At 21.9% G+C, this 26,709-nt stretch overlaps 1 protein-coding gene across 1 annotated transcript in view; it reads right to left on the reverse strand.

Moving 5' to 3' along the window:
- Positions 1–26,316, reverse strand: part of LOC129606493 (extracellular matrix-binding protein ebh) — a 67,432-nt gene extending 41,116 nt beyond the window's left edge. Inside the window, exon 1 of the mRNA XM_055516834.1 lies at positions 26,276–26,316. The gene's annotated coding sequence lies outside the window, so the exon portion shown is untranslated. The remainder of the gene's footprint in view (positions 1–26,275) is intronic.
- Positions 26,317–26,709: the final 393 nt, after the last annotated feature.

Genomic DNA, 26,709 nt, shown 5'->3' on the forward strand with positions numbered 1-26,709 from the left:
CCTTTATGGGTTAAGTGTATGACATGCTGTTTAAGCAAAGTACTCCTTTAAGATTTTGTTTTAAATGGAAAAAAAATGTGCGATGAATGAAATAAAACTTAAATAAAATAAAAATAAGTGAAATTCTTTAATTTTTTTTTGTTTCAAATTTTTTTTTTTGAATTAAATTTCTTTTTTGTATCAAAATATAAAAAATGCCAATAAATCAACACGTTGCAATCGTCATCAACTGTCGTCGGTCGTCAAATCGAATTTGATTTGAAATCTTTTTTAAAAAATCAAAATTATAATCCGGAATATCAAAAAAAAAAATTATAAAATTTGTCGTATTTATTTTAACCTTTACATAGTAATTCAATTCAATTTCTGAGATTGAATGTAAAAATATTAATTTTCAATAAGTACAATTTAAATTTTGTAATTATTCAAAAATTCTTGTAAATTTTCTATAAAATAATTTTTATTTTATCATTTTCACAATAGAAACTATAATTTTGAACACCAGCGGCAGGTTTCCCTTTAATTTTTAAATTAAATTTACATATTATGCGAATGCTTAAGCCAAGATGATCAAATAAGGATAATCATATGTATATACATATAAACTATTTTTGAATAAATTGCAAAAAAATCCTGATTATTGACCTGACAAAAACCACCAATAAGGCCAAAATATGAAATAAATTTTTCTTTCAAAATTTCTTAAAAATTAAGATTTAATTTTCCGTTTTTCGTTTAGAGTATTTCCAATTATTAGGGTTGCCACCCTTAAGATAATTTATGAGCCTATTTAAAAAATAAAAATGAACCGCATCTTATAAAAAAGGATCAAATTGAAAGATCTATTAAAAATATAAGTCAAAAACTATAAACTTTGATTGGAGTCAAATGTAAGGCAGTACAAGAATATGAAACATTGAGTTAATTTTGAAAGTTTGGATATTTTATATACATATATAATGCGGCATCATTATTCTTGAAGGCATCATTGTTCTTTAAGACAAAATTGTGATAACACTAAATAGCGTTAATTGCTAAGTTGCAGTATAACTATAATTCAATTGAACAAATAAAATATGTAGTTACATTAAAATTCTATTTTTGATTAACTTCAAAAATTACTTATTGTTTATTAAAATGTCGAAAAATTAAAAATTTATAAATTTTTCAATTTTTTGTAATTTCACTCAATAAAATTGCTTAAATTCAAAATTACATTTTTTTTATAAATTTTTATCAGCACCTCATTTAAGCCTGAATATTCGCATTTTTCTTTTCTTTTTATCAAATATCTTATATTGTCAATCAATTGTCAAATATCTTATATTGTCAATCAATAATTTTAGAAGCTGAACCTCATAAATAGAAATTAATTAAGCGCTCTTAACTATTAATTAAGCTTTCAGCGCTCTAAACTATTAAATTCTAAAATATTATATGCATACTTTAAATATTCAAATTATTATTATATGTATATCAGTTTCAAACAATTTGAATTTGAATTTATTCTATATTAAAGGCAAAATTTAATTTTATTAATCATCACTTTCTCTTTTAAAGCAAAAATTTATTTAAAAACAAATTGTCTAATTAACTCAATCAAAACTAACATTTTAATTTAATAATTACAATGTTAAATAAAAGAAACTAAAAAAAAATGTAAAAATAAAATAGTCAATTTTAAAAAAAATTATTAATTAAACAAATTAAAAAAAAATTACATTCCAGACGGTCTAAAACTAATAATTATCACCTTAATAATTATATCAATTATATTTAAATTTACAAAATAATTTATACTCAATTAAAAATTAAATAATTAAATAATTTTTTTCTCTTCTATTTCATTTTTTCATTAAAACTATGAAACTATGGCACACACAAGTTAATAATATACAGAAAACTGTGAAAAATAACAAAATATTCTATTATTTTTATACAATAAATAAATTAAAAGTGAGTAAATGGCTAAATTTGAATCACAATTATCTCAGTTACAAAATGAAACACACTATAATAATGGAGGTTTATGCTTGATGACAGACATATTGTGCAAGTTATTTTGTAAATTTTGTAAATTGATTTAAAGTATAATAAAAAAAATCATAATAAAAATTACAATGTTTTTATACAAAATTACAAAAAACGACGGTTTTTCAATATGTTCTTAGCATATTTTTAACATTTTATTGTGCTTATGTAATATGAGAGAGAAACGAGTGCCTGTAAGCATTTTTTTAAAATTACAGTGTATTCCTAATTGCGGAATTTATTTAATTATTAGTGGATATATTGTGTTCCTGTCCTCGTGGAGATGTTGTGTTAAAATAAAATTTGACAGAAGTTGCACACTTGAAGTGTGCCCAGCGAACATACATACACAGATAAGATTTTTTTTACCGAAAAAACTATTTATCTTATTGTTTAAAATTGTGAACTGAATTCCAGAAAATAAATGCTTGCTTTAAATCAAGTTTAAATTTTTCGGTCTAGATTAATTAAATTTAGGTTTCTAGTTTTCTTAAAGTTTTAAATAAGTGTTTACAGAATATTTTCATGAATTCACGAATTTTTATGCTAGTGCAAGAAAGCATTTATAGAAATTCCTAAAATATTATTTCGAAAGTACATAATGCCGTCGTTCATGTGATGATCACATCATTTATTTTTTTATTACATAAGCTGGTTTTTCTTCAAAGTGGTATAAGTCCATTTTTTCATATATTAAGATATTTAAGGTTTTGCATTTAAAAAATATTGGCCATAATAACATATTTTGTTTGTTTTATGTTTAAGTAGAACTCTATTGAAATTGTGATTGTAACTGTGGAGATAAGGTGTCTATAGCTCATCAAAATCACCATTAACTTAGTCTTAAACCAGCTCATGTTGAATTTTTTTTTCTCACTTTCCCCGAGAAAACTATTAATTTTGCTTGAAAATCAAGACATATTTTAAATCACAAATACTATTTTGCAATTAGAAATTTAGAATATAAATTTCAAACTTTATTATTGAACAACCCTTTACGAAATATTTTGTGTTTTACCACTTAAAAATTATTTCACTAATATACGAACTCAAATTAATTATAAACGAAAACAAAAAAAAACAACTAGGTTTCCCGCCAAACCATTAAATTAAATACTAATGATTGATTATTTATACATAACCTCAATATATTGACAGTTCATTGATTTGCCCCGGAACCGCTGTTTTTTGTTATTATAATAAGAATTATTTCTAAAACAAAAGCAAAAAAAAAAATAATTTTGTGTTTTTTGGTTTTTGCTACCTTCGAATCCCTTAATTTCAAATCAAGAAAATAATTCTTTTTTAAGTCTTCATTCTAATAAAAACCATACGTTTTTTTTTCGGAGATTTTCTTCTTTTTTTGTTTTCTGCTTAAGCAACATTTAATGTTATTTGTAAGTAAACACTATATTCTTTGAATCTAATTAATTATATTGTGACGAAAGGCGGTAACCGATAATCTGTTTTTCTACATAGGATAATATAAAAGAATTGAACACAAAAAAAAATCAAAAGATTAAAGGTAAGTATAACAGAAATTATTGGATTCCAACCGGAAAAATTGATTAACTTATAGGTGAATCCATTAACAAATTATTTAATATTCAATACATTTTTATTATTATTATTATTACTTATTTTATTATTAATAAAATCGATTTTATTATTTTGAAAACGGAACGGGGGGTCTCTTTTTTTTCCAAAAATTAATAATTCAAAGCAAACTTATGAGTGTATAAACCGCAATATTAATAAATTATTAAAACTTCACTTAATTTTGATGATTATTTTGTGTCAAACCAAAAAAAAAAAAAATATTACCAAAAATCAGTAGATAAAACCTCGGTTCTCTACTCTTTTCCCGATCTGTTTATTTCAATTTATTTATTATTAAAATTTACACGTGAGCAAATTGAATTGGATCATTAATAAATTTTGGAACAGTGAGATCAAGTAAAATTCAAAATCCATGTTTAAGTAAATGGTTGACCAACAATCAGTATTATTCGAAAAATTACTAATTTCCAAGTTTTATTAAAAGAAGCCATTAAATTTCAAATACGAGTATTAAAACTATGAATGTTCAAAAAATTTTTTTTGTTTGACATTTGACATTCGAGAAAAATTTGTATTGATAGTGGCCGAATCCTGGCACAAATTTTGTTATTCTAAGAGATCAATCAGAATAATTTATGAAATGTAAACAAATGTTATAATATTAAAAATTTCATTCATTTTGTTAAAAGATTGATATGGCCAATTTCTTAAGCGAAAGCGACAGGTAACAGAATTAGCAGGTAACAAAATTTATTTGGCCAATTCTGTTATTAATTCATCTGTAATTGAATAACTCAATATTTCTTTTTCCAATTCCAAGCAAGTGTAATTAGGCAAGGTGATTCTATTTATCAATTTGTTTTTATATTATAAGTGAACAAATAACCGTTCCTTGACGCGGTATACTTTGTATATGATATACAAAATAAGATAAGATTCTTTCGAAAAAATCGAAATCAAAATTTTCTTATCTCACCGAGAAATGTTACCCCGGAAAGAGAATGATTTTTTTTTATTGTTTAATTTGACTTCTTCTTTTCTGAAAATTTCTATTATTTTCATTCAATATATTTTACTCCACATTAGGATTAGTAGGATTATTTTTTTTTTCATAAAAATAAAATTACATTTGTACTACATCGCACCTTTCGAAATTAAATTACCTGTAACCAAAAATTCAGCAGGGTTTTTTTTTTGTTTTGTCTCCTAATAATTTGCTTTTTTTTTGATATATAAAAAACAAAAAACCCACCACCGGGCATATAGACAAGTAAATGTTAAAGTGGTCGTTCTAACTTCGTCATTAATCATAAATTTGTTGTATGTATGTCTGCATGTATTTCTAAATATCCGAGTGTAAATTTTTTTTTTAATTCATTTCTATATTTTATAGGTTATTTTTCGGTTACCTTTATTTCATAGTTATAAAATGGTAGTAAATTATATAGTATTGACACAACATGAAAATAAAAAAAAAATTATAGGGGAGGGGGCTCTCCCTCTCTCACTCTTTCATTCTTTCATTCTTTCATTGTACAAATTATTTTAACATGTAGTTTTATTGTTTTTTTTGTTCTCTGTTTTTTATTATATAAAGTTTACAATGTACATTTTACATGTTATGTACGTATTGTTGTACATTATACAATACAAGTGTACATTCAGTGCACGAGCGTTGTTTTTTTATTTTTTAGTTAAAATATCAAAAATATGATGAGCATTTGAACAAGTTGACTATTGTTCATAATTTTTGTTTTTATACTCGTATTTTTCTATTTTTATTTTTTTTTTTGTTCATTTTTTATGCGATGAGATAAACATTAGAATTGAATTTTCTTTTTTATATTATTTTATTTGTAATCAACAAAATACTCTTGCTTACCTTTACCATAAATTCATAATTCATTTAATAATAATTATAAAAAAAAAAACTAAAAACAATACAAAATAAAAAACAAAGTAAATTTTTTTCTCAATGAGTTGTAAAAATATTTAAAAAATAAATAGAAAAAAAAATAGTACAGGATGAACAAATTAGACATTTCTACATTGTTTACGGTTGACAGAAAAGGCACACAACATCACATTAATACACAAATATTATTACAATACAAAATAATATTAAAAAAGATGAAATCTCTGATTGATTTCACATGATTTTTCCCCGAGTGATTTTAAATGAAATTTAATAAGATAACGAAAAATAAATGTACATAAGTTTAAATATCTAATCGTATATGAGGTTTTTCAGTAAATGCTCATGTAAATTTAATATATATATATACATTGCTATTTCTTGTTATGTGAGCATTATTATTATTAGAAAAATATCACGATGAATTTTCCATATTATTAAAAAACAAAGAAAACGTTCACATGGAATTTATTTTTGAAATATTTTAAGAGTTTTCTTGAATATAATTTTAATTAGAATTGAACCTTAATACAAAATTTAGTTAACAAATACATTAATTTTAATTATTAGAAAATTTGATTGAAAATTTTATAATTGGTTTTAGTAGTACATAGACCGAAATAAATATTAAAAATTGTTACAAAATTAAGTCATATTTTAAAATATTATTTATTTAATTAATGAGATTTCACTTAAAATTTCAAATTATGTAAAATTTTGTTTGAAGGCATAATTTATAATTGCATACTTTTGGGTGCATCAGAAAATTATTTTTTGTATTGTACTTACTGCTATAATATTTTATTAAATTAAGTACAAGCATAAAAATTCACAAGAATAAAAAATTTAAAAATTAAATGAAATAGATGGATAAAATAAAATATATTCGACTAAATATTTTACAAAATTAAATTACGCTCATAAATATAAATTTTTAATTATAATGCTCTGAAATTTTCAATTGTTTAGAAAATTTTAAATATGCGCTGATTTAAGCAGAGTATGAAGAAAGTGTTAATTCTTACTTTGGAATGTTTAGTTAATTTTTTTTAAAATAAATTATATCTGATAACTGTATTTTATTACCGTCGGTGCAAATAAAAACAAAATGAATACTCTGAAACTCACCCTCATGAATAGTGTACACTCACTCAAAATAAAAAAAAAATTCATTTTACCGGGGATATTTAGATTATTTGATTAATAAAACATGAACCTTGGATGTGTGCAAACGTTTTATTCCTCGATATGAAGGAAATTCAAAAATTTACTTCTGAATTTTCAAAAAATGAAAAAAAAAAAGAATTAACTCTGAATATTTGAACACTAGCGGAGTCTAATACAAGCACTAGTGAGTCAATTTATTGTAATACATTATTAACATCATTGTAATTTTAAATAAGTTCTTTCCAGAATTTAAAGAACATACATACATACAAATTTATGAAAGTTAATGGACGCGTGAGTCATATTTATTCCACTAAATTTGGTTTAATTAATATAGGGAACACTAACGTATATACCTATGTAATATTACACAGCAATAATTCGATAGTTTATTGAAATATATTAATAATTTAGTAATTTATGTTTTTGTTAAAATATCAATTTGATGTCTCATAGTACTTTTAATGACAAGCAATCTTTTTAAAAAAATATGTAGTTATATAACATATGTGAATTCCCAAGAGTGATTTTACGTTTTACAATATTAAAAGCGAGAGTAAAAAATTTTTATTAAAAAGCGGGAAACAACAAATTCTAATTATATATACGTAAGTATACATAAGTACGTAGTAATTTGTAAAATAATTATAGTAATTTCTTTTATAAACATTTTCTGAAACATAACAAAATTCTATAAAATTTCAAAATTACATTAAAACTTTTTCGTTATTTCCAATATTTAGAATATATTTGTCTGAACATAAATACTGAAGGAAAATTCACTATATTATCTCTAATAGTCTACAATTTTTCTAATACATTAATAATTGTGATAAAATAAAAATGAGAAAAAATAGTTATAACATATCTGATGATGAGACTAATTTGTTGTCAACAATGTTATAATTAATTAAATTTGTTCTAATTGAATCAATTTGAAAACTTGGCCAAGATATTAAAGCATATAACAGTTATATCAGTTTTATTTAAAATATACTTTAATTAACGGTAACTTAATTACTTATTTATTTACTTAATAAATTACTTTTACAATATATACATACATATATACACATATTAATACCATATTATTGTAGGTTATAAAATTATTAATATCCTATTATAATAATTGAGAGGTCATAAGTCTTTTAAAAAAAATGTTATAATTAAATCAATATAACAATATTATCGAATGTTAATATTTTTAATTTGTTATGGAGCTCTATAATATTGATTCTTTATAATAAATTGGTAATTATTGAAAGTTTTTACGATTTAATTACTATATTTTTAGCTATATATATTGTAAAAAATAGAACCGGTTAATGATGATTTGATAAATGAGAAGTAATTAGTAATTATGTAAAAAAAAAGTACTAAATACTTAATTAATAATATAATGGAATTTATTATATTATGATTAATTACTAAACATAATAATTGTATGTATATTATATACCTTTGTTATACAGTCGTAAATTTTAATGATATTAAGTAATTGCTACGTGTATTGGTGTAATTTAATTCATAATTTGTATTTACTGTGCAAAGCTAAGTGTGAAAAATGTGCGTGTCATATTGTGCCTTAGAAAAGGACTTTGCATTTAGTTTTTATTAAACAAATTAAGCTTAAGAATTAAATAAATTTTAAACAATGACAAATAAACATATTTAAGAATGGCTCAAAAATAAATTTGAATATTTTTCAGGTTTCGATTAAAAAAATTTTCTGTAAATGAAAGTTCTTTTAGAATCAGCCTGCATACATATACAAACAGATGTATAAATTAATTGTTTGATATTGTTCAAGAGTATAATGAATAAGTTTTCTATAATTTTGTAAATTATGTGGGACTAAAATAATTCAAAATTAATAAACTCTAAAACTCTGATTATTCACTATAGCCCTCCAGTTCTTAACTTTGTCGTTTACCAAAATTATACAAGAATTAAAATAAACAGAAGTCCATATAACTATAAACGAACTAGTTACAACTTCTATAACTAAATACATGATCATTGGCCAGAACCATTGGATTGGGTCCTTTAATAGTTAAGTCTAGGTTAATCACATTGTGTCTTCAGTTAATTTACAATTTTTATAGAAAAAAAACTCATTAATTCTGAATTTTACGATACGTACAACAACTGCTAAATTTATTTTTGAGTTTGGTATTGTTTAATATTGTGGCTTCATAAATTTTTTTCAAATTAGCAAAAAAATTTTAATAACTAATATTTTATTTTAATGTAAATATGTATATGAGATACACATTTACTTGATATTTTTATTATTATTTCTTTTCATCTATTAAAAAAAAAAGAAAGTTACGCCTTCATAGTTACGACTGATTTATTTTTATTCTTCTACTATTCAAAAATGAAAACTGAATATTATGTAGACGACTATAGCTCAGTTTTATTTCATTTTATATTTTTCAATTTATTTTTATTTATATTTATTTTCTCTTTTTCAAGCAAAATTTTGTAGATAAAATTTTCAATAGCAAATCCTTATAATAAAAGAAAACGGAAGGAGTCCTCATATGTTTTCATATTTTTATTCATAACAAACAAACAGACACATCTACGTATGTATAATTAAATTTAATTTTTTTACATTCAAAAATCTTTACACAATTTGCTGTTATTCATCATCCTCGACGGGGGCAAAGAAATACAAAAACTCAAAAAAAAAATAAAATAAGAAATTTTATTGCATACATACAAACAAGAATAATAACAATATAATTGATTAATTAGGAGGTTGAGATTTAATATTTGGATTAAGTGACGTTTTTATTATTATAATATAAAAGAATAATGTAAATATTATGAAGCATAGGATTCTGTTAACAACATAATTATATTAATTTGCATTAAAATTGATCTAATTAAGAATTTGTTTTATTCTTTTATTGTTATTATTATTATTGTTGATGACGGATGATGTTGATAATGATGATATATTTTTTTTTTCTATTTCAATTCAATTCTATTTTTATAATGAGCCTAATACACGAAAAAATTAAAATAAAAAGCGACAACAAACCGAACGACGTTCGTTTGATTTCCGTGGTTACCACATTTACAGCAGTAGTAACAACAACAACAACAGAATCATCATTATTAGCATGATTTTGGGTTATTTATCATTTTACCTCTTAATATTTTGCACACTTATGCTATAAATATACACACTTACGTTATGTATTATATATCGTAATTTTGTAATATGTAATTATACTCATTTATCTTTAAGAGTTTTGAGGGAAAAAAAAACATCAATGTGAAAATAAAATTAGAATGAAAATGAAAATTAAATAATTGAAATTTTAATGCTCAAATTACATTGAAATGCAAAAAAGGAGTAAAAAAAAAAATAAAATAAAAAATGTTTTTTTTTTATTTTTAAATAGAAATTATTTTTAATTATTTTTATTGGTTTTATTTTTATTACATTTAATCTTATTTTTAGAATCATTTTGAGTTTCTCAATAGTTGAGTACGTTTCTTAAATTTGTAAGAATTCTTATTAGAACTTGCGAACTGTAAAATAATTTCATATGAAATGCAGAAAAAAAATTTAAAATATTCTGAGTAAAAATTTGAATTTTTTTTTATATCACTTAATTATGTTTCAGAGAAGAGTGATTTTTTTTAATTTGAGTTTTAATTGGTTAAAGATTTTAAATTTGAGTGATTTTTATTTTTAATATAATAAAAATTCATTAACGGGAGTAGGAAAAATTTTATTGTTATATTACATTTTTTTTAATATTGTTATAATTTATAAAAAAGTAAGTTATGTTGTTCTTTAGAAAACTGTTGACGTTGAGAAACCTAAGTATTAAAAAATTATTAAAAATCTACTCAGAAAAAAACAAAAATATTTAATTTTGTATAAATATTATTTTAAGAAATTTATAAAAAATAATGAAAATAAACAATGAAATTGTATAAGTTTAAAACATCGTTTTAAATTTAGTTATACGAACTGCTTACTATTTATCAAATTTTAAATCTGAGAAAAAGGCGAGAATGGTTTGTACAGTAAAGTTGATCGTATTAGTTTTGTGATGATTGCAAAAAAGATTTTATTTCTTGCATGATAAAATGTAGGTGAATCACTTTTGAAATTTTGTAACATATTAGTTTTTTATAGGAGGGCTAACATTATTTGTAAAAAATTTTGTAAAGAAAAATACCAGTGCGAATTTAATTTTTATTATGTTGTATAGCAACTACTATGGAGTGTAATTTAATTTTAACTTTATTTTTCAAAATAATAAGATATCATTATCAACTATATTAGCTGGGCAGTGCTCGAAGTGAGGCGGGATGGAGTGGGATGCCATCCCAGTACCTTTTAAATAATTGGAAATCCATCCCACCACTTAAAAGGAGTTTTTTAAAATTTAAGAAAATTTTCTAATGAATTTTAAAAATTTTTTTAACAAAAAATTAAATATATGTAATTTTAAATAAGACCAATTTCAAATAGTAACGTATAACTTCTTTTTTCTATTAATGAAATTTTCGTTACTACATAGTAGTCTATGCATTTCTTTGGTAACAATTTGCACAGTTTTTGATTCAATTTTTAGTTGATTTAATATTGAATATAAATTAATATTCTCGTTAGTTTACTTCCAAAGTTTGGTAAATTTTGTTTAGTTATTTTTTTAAAAAATAACTAAAATAATACTTTTTTTTTTTTATTTTTTACCATCCCACCACTTTGAGTATCCCACTCCGACCACTGGCTGGGGCAATTTAATTACTACTAAATTAAATCTGTTGATCTAATATAATTACTTTACTAATAAAAATTAAAAAATTAAAATGAATAACTTTTGAAGTTATATGAACTGTTACAATATTAAGGTATAATACTGTCCTATCGCTATCGAATAGTCATCGAAATTTTTGGCATTTACTAAAATTTAAACTATTTGTAAACAATTTGGTAAACAGTTAATTTAATTAGTTTTTGGGCTTTCTATATTAGTCCAAAGAACAGAATAGCATAGAATTAAATTACAATTTGCTTAAAAATATATGACAATAATTTGATTTGAGTTATTTTACAAAATTATTTATATTATAAAAGCTAATAACATTATATTTAAAAAAGACACAAAACTCTTCGACTAACAGAATGATTTGAACTCAATTCAAAATTTTTTAATCATTTTAATTTAATAACAGGATAAATTTTATGTTCTTTTTATAAATTCATTTTGTATGTATGTTGTATTGTGAAAAATATCAATGTGTATGAGAAATTGCATACAATTTCTCTCTTACAGCTCTTGTTAGTAAGATTGGAGATTGGAGACATTACAATCTACTGTATTTCTCACGCCAAGCAACCTAATGCACTAGACACACGATTATTCTAGAAACACAGAGAAAAAAATCTAATTTGGAAAGAACTGGTTTCAGAAGAACGGAATTTTAAAAGTAACATCTTAGTCAAATAAACTAAAATTCACAGCAATTCTTAAACAATATTTGTATAGTGTCGTAAAATCATAACAAAGAGTAACAGAAGTTCCCAAGTATTCTTCAATGAATATTATTTTTGTTTATTTATTTTATTCGGACCCTTTTTGTTTTTTTGATTTTGTTGATCTTATGTTCATAAAATGTTGCTGAAATTCATTATAAAAGCAACGGGTGAAAATAATTATATGTTATGTGAGAAATGATAACCAGGATATAGTGTTAAAATAATTGTTTGGCGCCAATTTAATTATAATTTTTGCTGATATTTATTTTTGAAGTCTTTGTTTCATTTCTTCTCTTTGATATTTTTATCACATTATTTGTATATACACACAGTTGTGTATGTATTTAAGTATACAATTTTCATTTTTCCTTTCGCTTTTGTTTGAAATCTCCTACAATAAAGCACACATATACACACATACTTATATTAAAATAACAATATAATAAGAAAAATATATACTTATTTCATAGTAGATTAAATAATTTAAGAGTAGTTTTTTATTAATAAAATTATAAAACAAAAATGAAGTAATATAAAAAAGAAGGAAAAGAAAAAAAATTCATGAAAATAAAAATTAATTTTTTGATGTCTGCAAGTTGATTTATCCAATTGAATTAAAGAAGAAAAGCAAAAAAAAACAACTGACCGCTGTCGAAACACCGACAAAATACCGAGTTCTAAGAAATTCCCTAAAACTATAGCATTTATACAAACCAAAAAAACAATAAAAATAATAATAAAAAATTTTTTAAAAATTGAAGATTTTTTTTGTTATATTTTGGAAATGAGTCCTTTTTCTTTTTTATAAATTAGTAAAATTTTATTGTTATAAACATGTATACAACTATTTACATATGCATGCATATATGTATGTAATTCTATATGTAATTTCTATATTATAGTTCAAGATTTGTAAATAAAAATTCAGGTTGAGCCTTTAAGCTATAAAATAAAAACGAAAAAAAAATTTTTCATTATATCTGCATACACGCAAATCTACACAATATAGAAATGCCCTCAATTCAAGTTAACTAACTATGACTGGAATCCTCTCTTTTTAAATTCACTATAAAATAATAAAGAAAAAAGAACAATAAGCAAAAGAAAATAAAAAATACTTAAAAAATACGAACTCCTTTACTTTTTAACAGAAAAAAAAATTAATTTTTGAAATTTTTTTGCGTTTTCTTAAAAAACAAAAATTAAAAGATAGGAAAAAACCAGGGGCGTGTAAGAGGTGGACAGTTAAAAGACATGACAGCAAAGAATACGAAAATAAGAAGGAAAACTACACAAACCCAAGAGTAAAATAAAAATAATAACAAAAGAAAAAATATCTCTCCCTCTTTTCTGACTATTTTATTTTTTTTTTTTTCATTTTTCTTTTTACGATATTGTATCCCCTTTATTTTGGCGGCGTATATCTATCCACTCATGTATACATTTACAAGTAATAAAAATAAGAAAATAACAAAAAAAAAAATTGTTTGCGTCCACTATCCAAGAAAAATATAGGGACTCTGTATATAATATTTGCAATAAAAATTAAAAGGAAAAAAAAAACGAACAAACAACGGATCGAATAAAAAATGAAAATGTGAAAAAAAATGCGAAAAACCAGTAAAATAATTTCCGCGAATTCGCGAAAACTATATGCCCCCTTTGGGTATATTCTTATAAAAAAAAACAAAATGAAATTTTTTCTTACTTTTATTATTTTGCTTTTTTTTTTTCGGAAAGGAAACTTTAATTTTTTATTTTATTGTAATGTAGTTAGCAAACAATTGACATACATACATTACCATATAAATGTAAAAGCACATACATAATTACATAATATGTAAATGTATTCCAAGGCATGCATACATGATAAATGTAAGTATGTGTGTACATTTTGTTCACAAGTAAAACAAGTAAAATTCTAATAATTTAAAGGCTATAACGTGTAATACCTTAAGTGCTGCCACTTTATTTTATTAATTCATAGGTATATTGTGAATTTTGTTCTTGTAAAAACAGAAACAAAAAAAAAATACAAAGGTTTTGACTTCATTCTTTAGTTAGAACAAATTTTTCACAATTTTATAATTCAATTCACAAATATTCAGAAAATTTATTTAATGAAAAATTTTTTGAAAATTTTTTTTTTCCTTTATTTTGTATTTTCTGTGGAGACAAAATGTTTTGGCAAATTTTTGAGTGAAATATATTTTACAGAGAAAAATTCTCAGAAATTAAAGCAAGTTCTCTTTGTAAATTTTGTAAATTTTCGATATTTACAATTGAAACCTATATGTATGTACTTTGCATTTTCAAAAAAAATTGGATATTTATCTTGTAAAATTTTTGGAAACAGTTTTCCATACAGAAAGTAAAGACAGTAGAATTATTAAATATGACGTTAATAGCATATTATTAAACATAATGTTCTTGCCGCAAATTTTAAAAATAGACAAGTACCTAATGTGGTAATTAGTGTTAAATATTAATAAATTTCTAGAAAAACATGGTTTTTAAGTGTATCTATTCTAATATGTAGTTGATAGAAACAACACTAATAAATATAACACGGACAAATATTGTTAATTTAACATGTATGCTTTCCTCAAATTTAACTGTGTGGAACAATGAATGAAAAAATATATGTATTAGAGTGAAATCATGGGAAACAACCATATTTAAAAAAAAAAATTGACAATATTGTTTTTGTTTTTTTTTTTTTTTTTAGTTTCTAAACCACAAAACATGCAATAGTTAATAAAATTGTTTTTGTTTAATTTTAAATTACAACATACATGAGTACTGAATGTGCATATTTTAGAGACCACAAACTAAAAAAAAAAAACAAAAAACAACTATGTAAGTAAATAAATAATAATAAAATAAAAAATTGTCAAATTGTGGTAATGTTGCAAAACACACGATGTTTTCTAACAGGGGTTCAATTTTCCCTAAAAATTTATAATAAAATTTTGAAATTTTGCAATATAAATTATTTTAGAGGTTTTGATATCAGTGAAAAGTAAATATTTACAGTATCTTTGTTGTTGTAAATGAATAATGTATACAAACATAGCAAAAGTTACTAGCAAAAATTATTTACTTTGTGATCCATAATTTTAAAGAAACTGTGTGAAAGTCTATAAGCTAACAGAACTCTAAAAATAAATACATATTTTAAGTATTTTACCAAAAATCAATAAATTTTATAAATTTCATGTTTAAAATCTAAAAAATCTTATTAAAAATTCTGAAATTGATTGTTTAATTGCCATATTTAAAAGTTATAATTTATAACTAATCTATGGGAAGATTTACAATCAAAATTTATTAACAACTACATTACATAAATTAGAGAAGGTACAGTTTTCCGAAAAAATGTTATACATAATTCTTTTTTTCAATGAAAAACGTAAGTTCTAGTCATACTAGAGATAAGCAAAAATAATTATTTTAAGAAAAGATGTTATTATAATTTTTTTTTTTTAGAAAAGTGTTTCTCTGGTTCATCACTGCGCATTAAGTATATAAATATTACGACTATTAGTCGTTTTCATTAAAAATTTCGATTTCAATTAAGATGAATTAATGTCATGAATTAATATTGAGTATTTGTAATCATATCTAGCAAAAAAAATAATGAAATGCTTTGAATTTTGATATTTGAGTCATTGCCCATGGGACGAATTGACTGTTTGAATAAACTAACCGTAATGAGGTCAGTTGTGAAAATTTCACATTTTTTCAAAATTTTGTACATAAAATTTGTCCAAAAATTGAGAAAGGTGATTTTTCAAAAAAAAGAATGCGAGAAATTCAATTAATTTTAGCATTAATTTTTTTCGCCCCATAAATACCTCGAATAAGAGCTCATATTTTTTATTAAATATTTCAATAATAAGCAATTGTTTATTCATATTTTATTTATAAATTAAAGAAAATTATTATAAAAAATTATAAAAAATTATTAATTTTCTTTTGTAATTAATTTATGAGTAACATTTTCCCCTAATTCCTTAAATTGTTTTTATTTCGATGTATATAAAGTTTATAAATTATAATTATAAATTATAATTATTATTTACAAAATATATTCCATATCTTATAAAATATTTCTCAAAAAATACCAAATCACAATTATGTAATTAATTAAGAAGCAACAGTTATAATTAAATTGTAAAATCTTATTCATTCACCAGTTCCATGATTAAGTAATTAGATTTAATTTATTTCTCAAAAATAATTTTAATAGCGATATTATTATTATTTTATTTAATTAAATGAAAATATTTTATATATTAAAATATTAATATTAATATGTAAAATATTAATATGTAAAATTTTTACATATTAATATTAAAATATTAATATGTAAAAATTTAATTATTACATATTAAAATATGAGTAAAGGAACAGAATTATTATTAAATTGAAATGATCAAGATTTTATGAATATTTTAAAAATTATATCGAAATTTTTATTTAAAAAATTGGTGAATTTTAGTTAATGAATAAACTAAATTATTTTATAATACATAATAAAAATAAATTAAACTATTAATTAATAATGAATGGAGTACACATAATTTGAGTACAAAATAAAATCTAAGAAGTGTTAATAAAATAATATAAATTGGGTAATAATTGTTAAATAAATAGGTTATTAAAATACAATTAAAAATAAATTAAAAATTAAATTTTCATTCATAACTTCCTTTTTTTAAATTTTTTTTTTATAATTTTCAACATTTTTATAAAACCTTAATTTTTACAGCCACAACCATTATGTCAAAATTTTTTTTAAGTTATAAACAAAAACAAAACAAAATTACCCTGTGTAAAAACTTTTTTTCTTTTCTCTTCATTTATTGTTATTTTTTATGACATTTTATAATTTTTTTGAACATATTTATAAGTGTAAAGTCAAAATGAAACAAAAAGAAAAAAAAATATAACATTTTTTTTTTTATTTTATATTTAAAGTATGAGTTGAAATTATGAAAAACAATACGAGAATATGATAGAAATCCAATAAAAATCACCAAGCTTGTAAAAAAACAAGAAAAAAATAATAATAATAAAAACGAAATATAAAAAAAACACCAGTAGTAACCAACCGTGTAGAACATAACAATAATAATAGCTATGATAATAATAGTAAGAATAATAACAATAATAACAATAAAAGAATAGAAGAATAAAAAAAATAAGGGGGAAAATGTAAACTTTTCTTTTTATGTTTTTATTTTTGTCGTCTTTAAACATCCTCTACTACTTTGCCTTACAACAGAGAGCTTCAATCTGAATGAAAATGGAAAACTTATATTTTTTTTTTGTTGTTGTTTTTTTTCATAAATTTTCCTGTATTTTTTTATTTAATCGTTTAAATCTCTTTGCACACAAACCTTTTGAAATATTTGATATAAGTACACTTATATGTATGTGTATTCATAAACAGTCCAGAATGTCATAAACAGTTCAAAATAGTCCAATTTTTTTGTTAAATGTTGAAACCATGTCTCGACTGCTTATATACATGAAAAAAAACTGCGACATGTAAATTTCTTTTTAGATTTTTTATTTTAATTTTGAAAACATTTAATAACAAAATTGAATTTTACCTGTGAGATGATGGCTATTAACTCGAAAACAATATTTTGCATTAGTATTCAATCCAAGAATGTAATCGGAAATGACATTTACCAAAGAAGTTGGAAATTCGACAAAAGTGGAAGGCTTTAAATTTTATTTAACTATTAACACTAATGTACATTACTAAGCTATACATTCTCGAATAGACTATAATTTTACTGTTAACTTGCATAATTATACGTAAATATTTGTTTAATTAAATCACTACCTTTATTGTTAAATTGAATATATGCAAGTTACGAGTAAAAGTAACGGCATCAAATACATTTCAAATTAAACCGAATAAGAATATTTTCGAATTTTTAAAAAAAAAAATTTCGGTTTTAAGAACAAATTGTTTTAAATACAATTCCTTTTATTCAAAATGTGTGATTGTTGTGTTGTTTAGAATTAAACTAAATAACTATTTTATTAGTGAATTTGATATTTCATTTTAAATTTTTAAATCCAGATTAACACTATAATTTTCAATTGCATTTAAAGCAAAATAATTTTTTTTTTTAATATTTGCTTGTTAATTCGAATTCAACAATAAATTCAATTTGATATGAATTCAAATTATAAATTTCTCTCTTTCACTCTATCTAATTTTATTCAACTTCAACTTTAAATATATGAAATTTTTAAGAATACATGCAAAATAAGTTATTGCAAATTCTTGTGTAGAAACAAATGTAAACGTACTAGAAAATTCAATTCAGCTTATTTTCGACTAAGCCGTGAAAACAATTTGTGAAGGAAAAATATCACCCAGGATTTCATTTTAAAAACGATAAATCACTGCCTCATTAAGTTTTTAACTCATTTTATCGGTATTAAATGTATGCAAAATCGAGCGATTTTATCCTCTAATTTTAATTTTCACTGTATATACATATTGAAATGTGTACATGTATTTAAAACGGAAAAAGTCCACCAATGGTTTGGTTGATTTTCTTATTTTTTTACAGTGTTATACATTATGCTCAAAAGGGAAAAAAAAATTTAAGTGTTTTGAAGCTATTGAACCCAAAAGTATACTTAAACGTTTTTCATTTTAATTTTTTTTTTTTTGTTGTTTTCCTTAACTCTTTTATTCCTTCAATTTTTATTATAGTAGTTTTCTAGTATGTAAAATATTTGTTTTTTCATTTATTTATTATTGTTATCGTAAAATTTGTGTAAAAATTTTTCATTCAGTTTCCTTTTTACTTGTGTTTTCATTATTATTTATTACAAAAATAAATAAATAAAAAAAAATTAAATTGCATTTTACTTGCCTTTTTTATTTTTGTTTTTCTCTCTGTTGTTTTTTATTTGTTTTCCTTTTTAATTATTTATACATACATAAAAAATCTTGAAGTCAATTAATAAAAAATTTATCAAAAAAAAATTTTTTTTTTATATTTCTTATTAGTTTTATTTTTTACATGATATTTTTATTAAAATTTGAGATATTGTTCATAATCACTCATGAAATAAGTGTATGAGCAGGTGAGTGCTTGTTTTGATTTGTAAACATTAATTTATAAAAAAAAAAATCAAAATAACAAGTGTAAAATATTTTAAATTATTATAAAACCACTTTAACATGCACAGATGTTCAATAAATGTACAATGCTTATATAAATTAAAATTTATATTATTTTATTGTTTGACGAAACTATTCTAGTAATAATTAATATTATAGTTCGGAATAATTTTAAATCCGAAAATTAAACACCAATTTTAGGTTATATAAAATATTAAATTACATTATTAATTTGTTTTAATTAAATTTGGAAATTATCATTACTAATTAAGAATTCAAATATTAAATTTCTTCTTATAAATTTCGAAATTTTTATACCCCGAATTACTTACAATACTAATAATAATGGCAATAAAGAATAAAATAATTATCTTCAAAATGTGTGCCAAATAAATACTTGATAATTTATTATTATTTTCTTTTCTTTTTCTCGTTATTCACTTTACACCTTTTATTATTCAATAGTTTCAAAATCATATGATTATAATTGCTGTTTTGAACATTATCAACAGTATTACTGTTATTATTATTACCACTAATACTGTTATTATTACCAATTTAAAAAAAAAAAATTTAATTACATGAAAACAACCCACAATTTTTCTTTTATTATTCAATTATAAACATTTATTAATTAAGTTATTATTTATTTAATATATAATATAACTGACAAAATCAATTTAAAATTAAATATATAGTATTTTTCATAATATGTAATAATGAGAGGCAAGAACGAAAACTAGTTTTCTTAAATTGTTAAAATTACAAAAATAAAAAAAAACAAACAAAATTTTTTTTTTTTATAATTATTTCACGTCACTTAAAAATTAATTACGACATAATTCAGCCGGCGTTTTGACCTCACTAAAAGTGCTATTAAAAGAAAATTATTTATTTCCCTAAACATTTACCTAAAATTAAAAAGAAACAAAAAATAGCAAACAAAACAAATTAAGATTATTTGATTTTTTTTCATTATTATTTTTACTATTTTTTTTTTCGTTTTACGTGTATTTGTATTATTCTGTATAAGTGCCATGTTTGCACATAAAATTTGAGTGAAAATTTTTATTTAAAAAAAAAATTTACAATACTAACACAATTTAAAATTTAACAAAAAAAAAAATAAATATTTTTAAATTTTTCGATAGAGCGCAATCGTGAAAAACAGAACAACAAAAAAGGAAAAAATAAAGATTTTTTTTTTTGACTCAAAAAGCAAAAAATGTTAATAAAAAAAACTCAAACTCACACATAAAGAGAAAAAATTTGAAGTACAAACACATTGAGGTTTTATTTTTTTTTTTTGTAGTATTAAAGCAGATGAGTCATTTTATTCGCTCAAAAGAAAAAAGTGTTGCCCATATAATGAAAAGCATATTGTTCTTTAAATGGTTATTAGATAATTTGTATTATGAATTAAATGATGTTTCATTTTATAAAATCAATGATTGATTATTTTGTGAGAAATATTTTATAGTCATCACTTTAAAAAAAATCAGAGATTAAATTAGTATATTTTTTAAAGGCTATTCAAATTCGCATGAATTGCGAATATTTTGTATAATATTTGAGATTATTTTCTGAATTCATATAATAAATTTAATAAATTAAAATATACAGAAAAATTCAGTCAAGTTGTGCAAGACTTTTATAAACAAAATTTGAATAATTTAAAATTAATAAATTTTTATAATAAGAGAAAAAATTAATTTTAAAAATTCAAAAGAGAAAAATTATAAAATTTAAATTTACTTTATAATATTTTTATAAAAAAAAAGAAAAAAGTCATCTGGAAACCCTAAAATTTTCATTTTATGACCTCACCTGCATCAATACATTTAATTATTAGTCTTATCTGCACATACAAATGTTGCACAAATAATGTAATGTACTCTAATACAAACTCAAATCAAACAACACAATTACAAAAATGAAAAAAAAAAAATGTTTTCATCTTTAATGGTATGCGTTCCGTCGGCTTGCATAACGTACTAATACATAAAGCAAAAAAAAAAAAAAACAAAAAAAAAAATATAAATAAAATAAAAATGAGTGAAAAAATTAAAAAAATAATAATAAAGAGAATAAAGAATTTTTGAGTGAAAATAATTGCATTCTCTTCAAAAAAAAAATAAATTAAAAACAAAAATTTAATTTTCTGCATGTAAATGTGTATGTTTTGTTTTTTTTAAATATTTTTTATTTACTTGTACTGCTGGAAGGTGATTTAAAATATATGTATGTATGTATGTACGATTTGTAAAATTTTGGTTACATTACAATACATTATATGTATGTATGTCTGCAATACAATATATATTTTTTAACTACTTAATATAGTTATAAACATACAAAGATATTAAATTACATGAAAATAATCAACTGATAATAGAGTAGACAAAACAAAACAAAATAAAGTTGGGTCAAACCAATGGTTTGTATTGTAGCACTTTTCCCTTCAACAAGTGAAAATTCTGCTTTTAAATACAGTCTATGTATACCTATCACACTATAAAAATTATTTTCATTCATATACAAAACTACTAGGATTGCATATATTTAGGATGACGCATATATGCAGTCTTTGAAATAAAGCAAAAATTAACATAAAAAGGGGTTAACATAATGCTCGATTTTAAGGGTTAATTGTGTGAGTTAAGAAAAATAATTATATTTTTTAGTGTCACGAAATTTACCGTTAGCTTTTTGCGTTTATAAAAATTTGGAAAAGCTTGCGGTTTCGGAAATATAGGGTGTCAAAAATTCAAATTTTACGATTTTCAAGAGGTGATAACTTGAGAGGGGGTGGAGATGGAAAAAAAATTTCTTCTAACGAAATGAACTATTTGTTAATGTCTAAAAGCCCCTAAAATTTCAAAGTTCTAGAATATAGGATCTAGAAGAAAAACGACATCAAAAATTTGGGAAAAAAGGACTTTAGATAACGGTAAATTTCAACGGCCATTTTGTTTTTCTAAAGTTTAACTATAGTATACCGCGCTAGGGGAAGCAAGCCGCTGCCTTTCTGCGTTTGCAAAATTTCAAAAATACTTATGGTTTCATTGCAACAAATATTTAAAAAAGGCCATTTTTAGGGTTTTGGGGGGGTATAACTTCTAGAGGGGGGGAGATAGGTAAAAATTTTGTTCTACGAAAATAAGTTTCTAGTAAAGATCTATGTATATATAAAATTTCAGCTTTCTATCTTCAAGGGTGTAGAAGTTTTGTAAACAGACACACGGACGGACGGACGGACGGACGGACGGACGGACGGACGGACGGACGGACGGACGGACAGAGTGAAACTAATAAGCACTTTTTTCAAAAAATTTTTTGGAAAAGTGCTAAAAAATTAAAAAGAGAGATTTTTTTTGTATGTAGCTGATAAAAAGACAAATTGGAATTTCTTATAGTGATCACATAAATCAAACAATATTGATTCTTAGGCTTATTATGAATGACATTATTGGAAAATGTGTTGCTTACATATATAAATTTAAAAGAAAACAATAATAATAATAATAAAATAATGAATAAAATTGAAAAATCACACCGAATTATTATTGAATTAATTTCATTATTAAAAGACATTGTTATAAAATTGTAAATGATTTTAATGACAAGAAAATTAATTGAAATTAACTCAAAAATAAAGATAAGATGCAAATAAATGGAAAAATATAAAAACTGTAAAATTAAATATAAAAACAGAGTAGAAAAAAAAGCACAAAAGTGAACGTTTACAATTTATTATGTATGCAGCCTATTAAACTTATGGAACGCATTATGCAAAAATTAAAAAAACATAAACTAAAATAAAACTGAATCACATTCATTTATACATACATTTAAGTCCGTATGTGTACAAGTTATACATACATCAAATAATTGTATGCATATTTTATAAAGTAAGTATATGCGATATAATTTTAATTATTAATGTTTTTATAAACAAAAAAAAATTACTTTATTTTTTTTACAATAAAAAATATCAGGTTATTTTTTCATTTTTTAATTAAAACTTCAAAGAATTATTAAAAAAAAAAAAAATTGAATGAAGAAAAAAATCAATCATGTTTTGAACTAAGTATGTGACTAACAAGTTTTTCACTCAATAGCACGAATTTGCAGCAAAAAAAAAACATTTTTTTGCAGTTATAACAGCTATGAAAATGTGGAAATTTTTCTCTTTTTTTTTTTTTTTTTTTGTGTTTTCTTGTACAGCAAGTTTTTTTTCTCAAGATGTCATTTTGCATTTATTACACGGTTAAAGTACAATAAAAAAAAGCATATAAATTGTAATATGGAGGAAAAAAAAACGTGTTTAATCAATCAGAATGGTGTGATTTAGAAATAAAATAATAACAAAAAAGAAAATAAACGAATAAGACAGTTGACCCAAAACTTTTAGTACAATTCAACCAACCAGTTATTTTTTTATTCACAATTTCAGTTGTTTCTTACGCACATACTCTCGAAAATATTTTTTTTTTAATTCTCATTGCATAAATTCAGGGGTAAGTTTAAAATGAATTATTTATAAAATTGAATATTTGAAATTTAAAGTAAATTTTTTGTTTTTAAATTTAGTAATTTGTAATTTAATTCTTTTAATTTCAATTTAGTTGTTCTACGAAAAATAATGAAAATTTTCCAAATCACGCCTATAAATGAGGAGAAAGATTTACGTTGACCGCCAGCTTTTGCCCCATAATTCTACATTTTTATTTATTATAAATATATTTTGTAATGAATTGACATTGTTAATTCTAGTTTAGACCTGTTTTAATGAAATTAGTTATTAATTGTGTCGTACATTTTTCATTCTTAAATTTTCAAATTTATTTAGAGCATTTATTTAGAAATTTATTAAGCCTTAATAATCATTTAATAATTTATTAGGAAAACATTGTATTTATGTTTGTATATTTTTTATATTCTCTAGATCGAATTTAGAAAAAAAAATATATAATTTAAGGTGATATTTTATATCGCTTTAATTCAAGTACATATTATATTGTTATTCAATAAAATATTCATAAATTCGAGAAAAAACATATTGACAAAATAAGTTCCTAATACTTAAATTATGACACTATTTATAAAAATCGAAAGTGCCGTTTACATATACGACAAAATTTGTGACTAAATATACAAAAAAGTCTAATAAAAGTGTTTATTAAATGTAAGTCAAAATTTAAAATTTTTTCTACAAAATCAGCTGATCACTTTACAAAACTCTCACAAAAAGTTAATAAAGTCGCCACTTTTAAAAATTTTGACAGTAAATGTGATGAGAATAGAACAATTTAAATCAAACCGTCTATTAAATCAAACCGTTGTTCTTACTTATTTGATTTTGATTAGACTCAGATTAAATCTTCAATTTTTCAGAATCTAAGAGCAATTTCTCGCTTGTTTATAATTTTTTTAAAAAATGCAAATTTTAAATAAGTTGAAAATCATTGCAAACGTATATGTTATGTAATAAAAGTTTTGTTAACTTTAAAATCTATAGACTGTAAACGAATCTATATAAAGTGTAAATTTTAAAATGAACTTTTCATATTGAATTAATTATAAAAAATTATTGTATATGTCTAAATTAATACAATTTAATTTCTTATTAAATTATTATTAATTAATTAATACAATGATTTAATCATGTTTTTTTTGTTTTTTCATAATCTCAAGAGTAAATTGATATTTGCAATTCAGTGTTATTCCCCTGTGCTTGCTATGATTTCTTCGACATATAATTAAGTTTTAATATTTCCTTGAATTTTTGTAAAAACAAATTGAAGGCATTTAACTTTATTTTATAGTTTGCATTTAAAAATATCAGGTAACTAGAAAACTAATTTCTCTTTTCTTTTCTATACCGTGTCACCGCGAATGTTATAATTTGTTTTATTTTATTAGAAAAACACTTTCAACAACATTTTCTAATTGCATTAAACTTAAATTTCATAATTTTGTTTTTGGTGTAATCTTTTAATAAAAATCTTTTAATAAAATCATAATGATATTTTTAATTAATAAAAATTTGCAGGAAAATGTTAATGTTTTAAAAGAAACTCGTACAAATTTGTCAAGAGAAATTTTCATTTAAATTTAAGAAAGCAAATCTGATCACATTTTGTTATTATTTTGTACATTATTATTATGCTACTGGAAAATTTCATACAATAATTTTTTTAAAGTGAAGGTTTCAATAATCACGTATAGTGTCCACCTATGTGATTTCAATTTGCTAAATAAGTGTTTGAAGCTCAGGAATATAAATATTTAGAAGGCATTTTCAAGACAATTCGAAATTTAATTTTTATATTTCAATTATAAACAATATCAGTCATTGGTATTAAAATTTTTATAAAAGTATTCAAGGGTCTACAAAGGTTAAAATGAAAAACTAATAAGGGATAATTTTTGTTATTTGACTTTGGGTACACACAAACTAATAATTTTTATATTTTAAAAATTTTATTGAAAAGGTTATTCATTTTATTTTACAATAAGTAATTAAGTTGTGTATAAAAAATGACATTAAAATATACGCACATATATACAAATAATATTTAGTTTTGTTACACAAGTTCACATGTCAACATAATTTTTTTTTTATATAATTTTTCACATGAATTAAATTTGAAAAGTCACTTTGGGTCTCTTGTGATTTTTGCATATCATGGAATATTTCATGTGTGATTTTTATACATTAAAATGAATTTAATAAATTTTGAAAACTCAGTTAAAACTCGAATATATATTTTCAATAATATTTTTATTTTGAAATTTAATATAGTTTTAATATAGTTTGCACTATAATAGAAAATTTTCTTAAAAAAAATTGGAAAATTCTCTTAATATTAATTTGAAAATTATTTAATTAATAAAAATATTAAATTTTTTATGTACTTACTTTGTTTATTTTGTAATGATATTATTTTATCTCTATATGTATAGATCTGAAATAAAGAGAAGAACAATTAATTATTAAAATTTAAATATATGATAAATTTTTAATTAATAAATTTTAAAAGAAATAAACTAAAAATTAATTCTTTAATTAATTGTCATTATTTTAAAAATAAGACTTTGAACTATTCGCTGAATTCAGGACTGACTAAAATTCGATGACTTTTTTAAATTATCTTAATAATATTCGGCATAAGAGTAAATTCTCAATAAAAGCTGCATTGTTATATACTTGTATTTTGTTATTTAAGATATCTTAATACGTGTACATTCCACCATTAAGAATTCCCGATATCGTGATGTATTGGATTAATTTGAATTGAATCCTCAATAGATATTTGATATTTACTACTGCAAAATTCGGTTTTCTAACTAATT

This window comes from Condylostylus longicornis, unplaced genomic scaffold (assembly GCF_029603195.1).
Source record: "Condylostylus longicornis isolate FDR11 unplaced genomic scaffold, ASM2960319v2 ptg000018l, whole genome shotgun sequence".
NCBI classification, from domain to species: Eukaryota; Metazoa; Arthropoda; class Insecta; order Diptera; family Dolichopodidae; genus Condylostylus; species Condylostylus longicornis.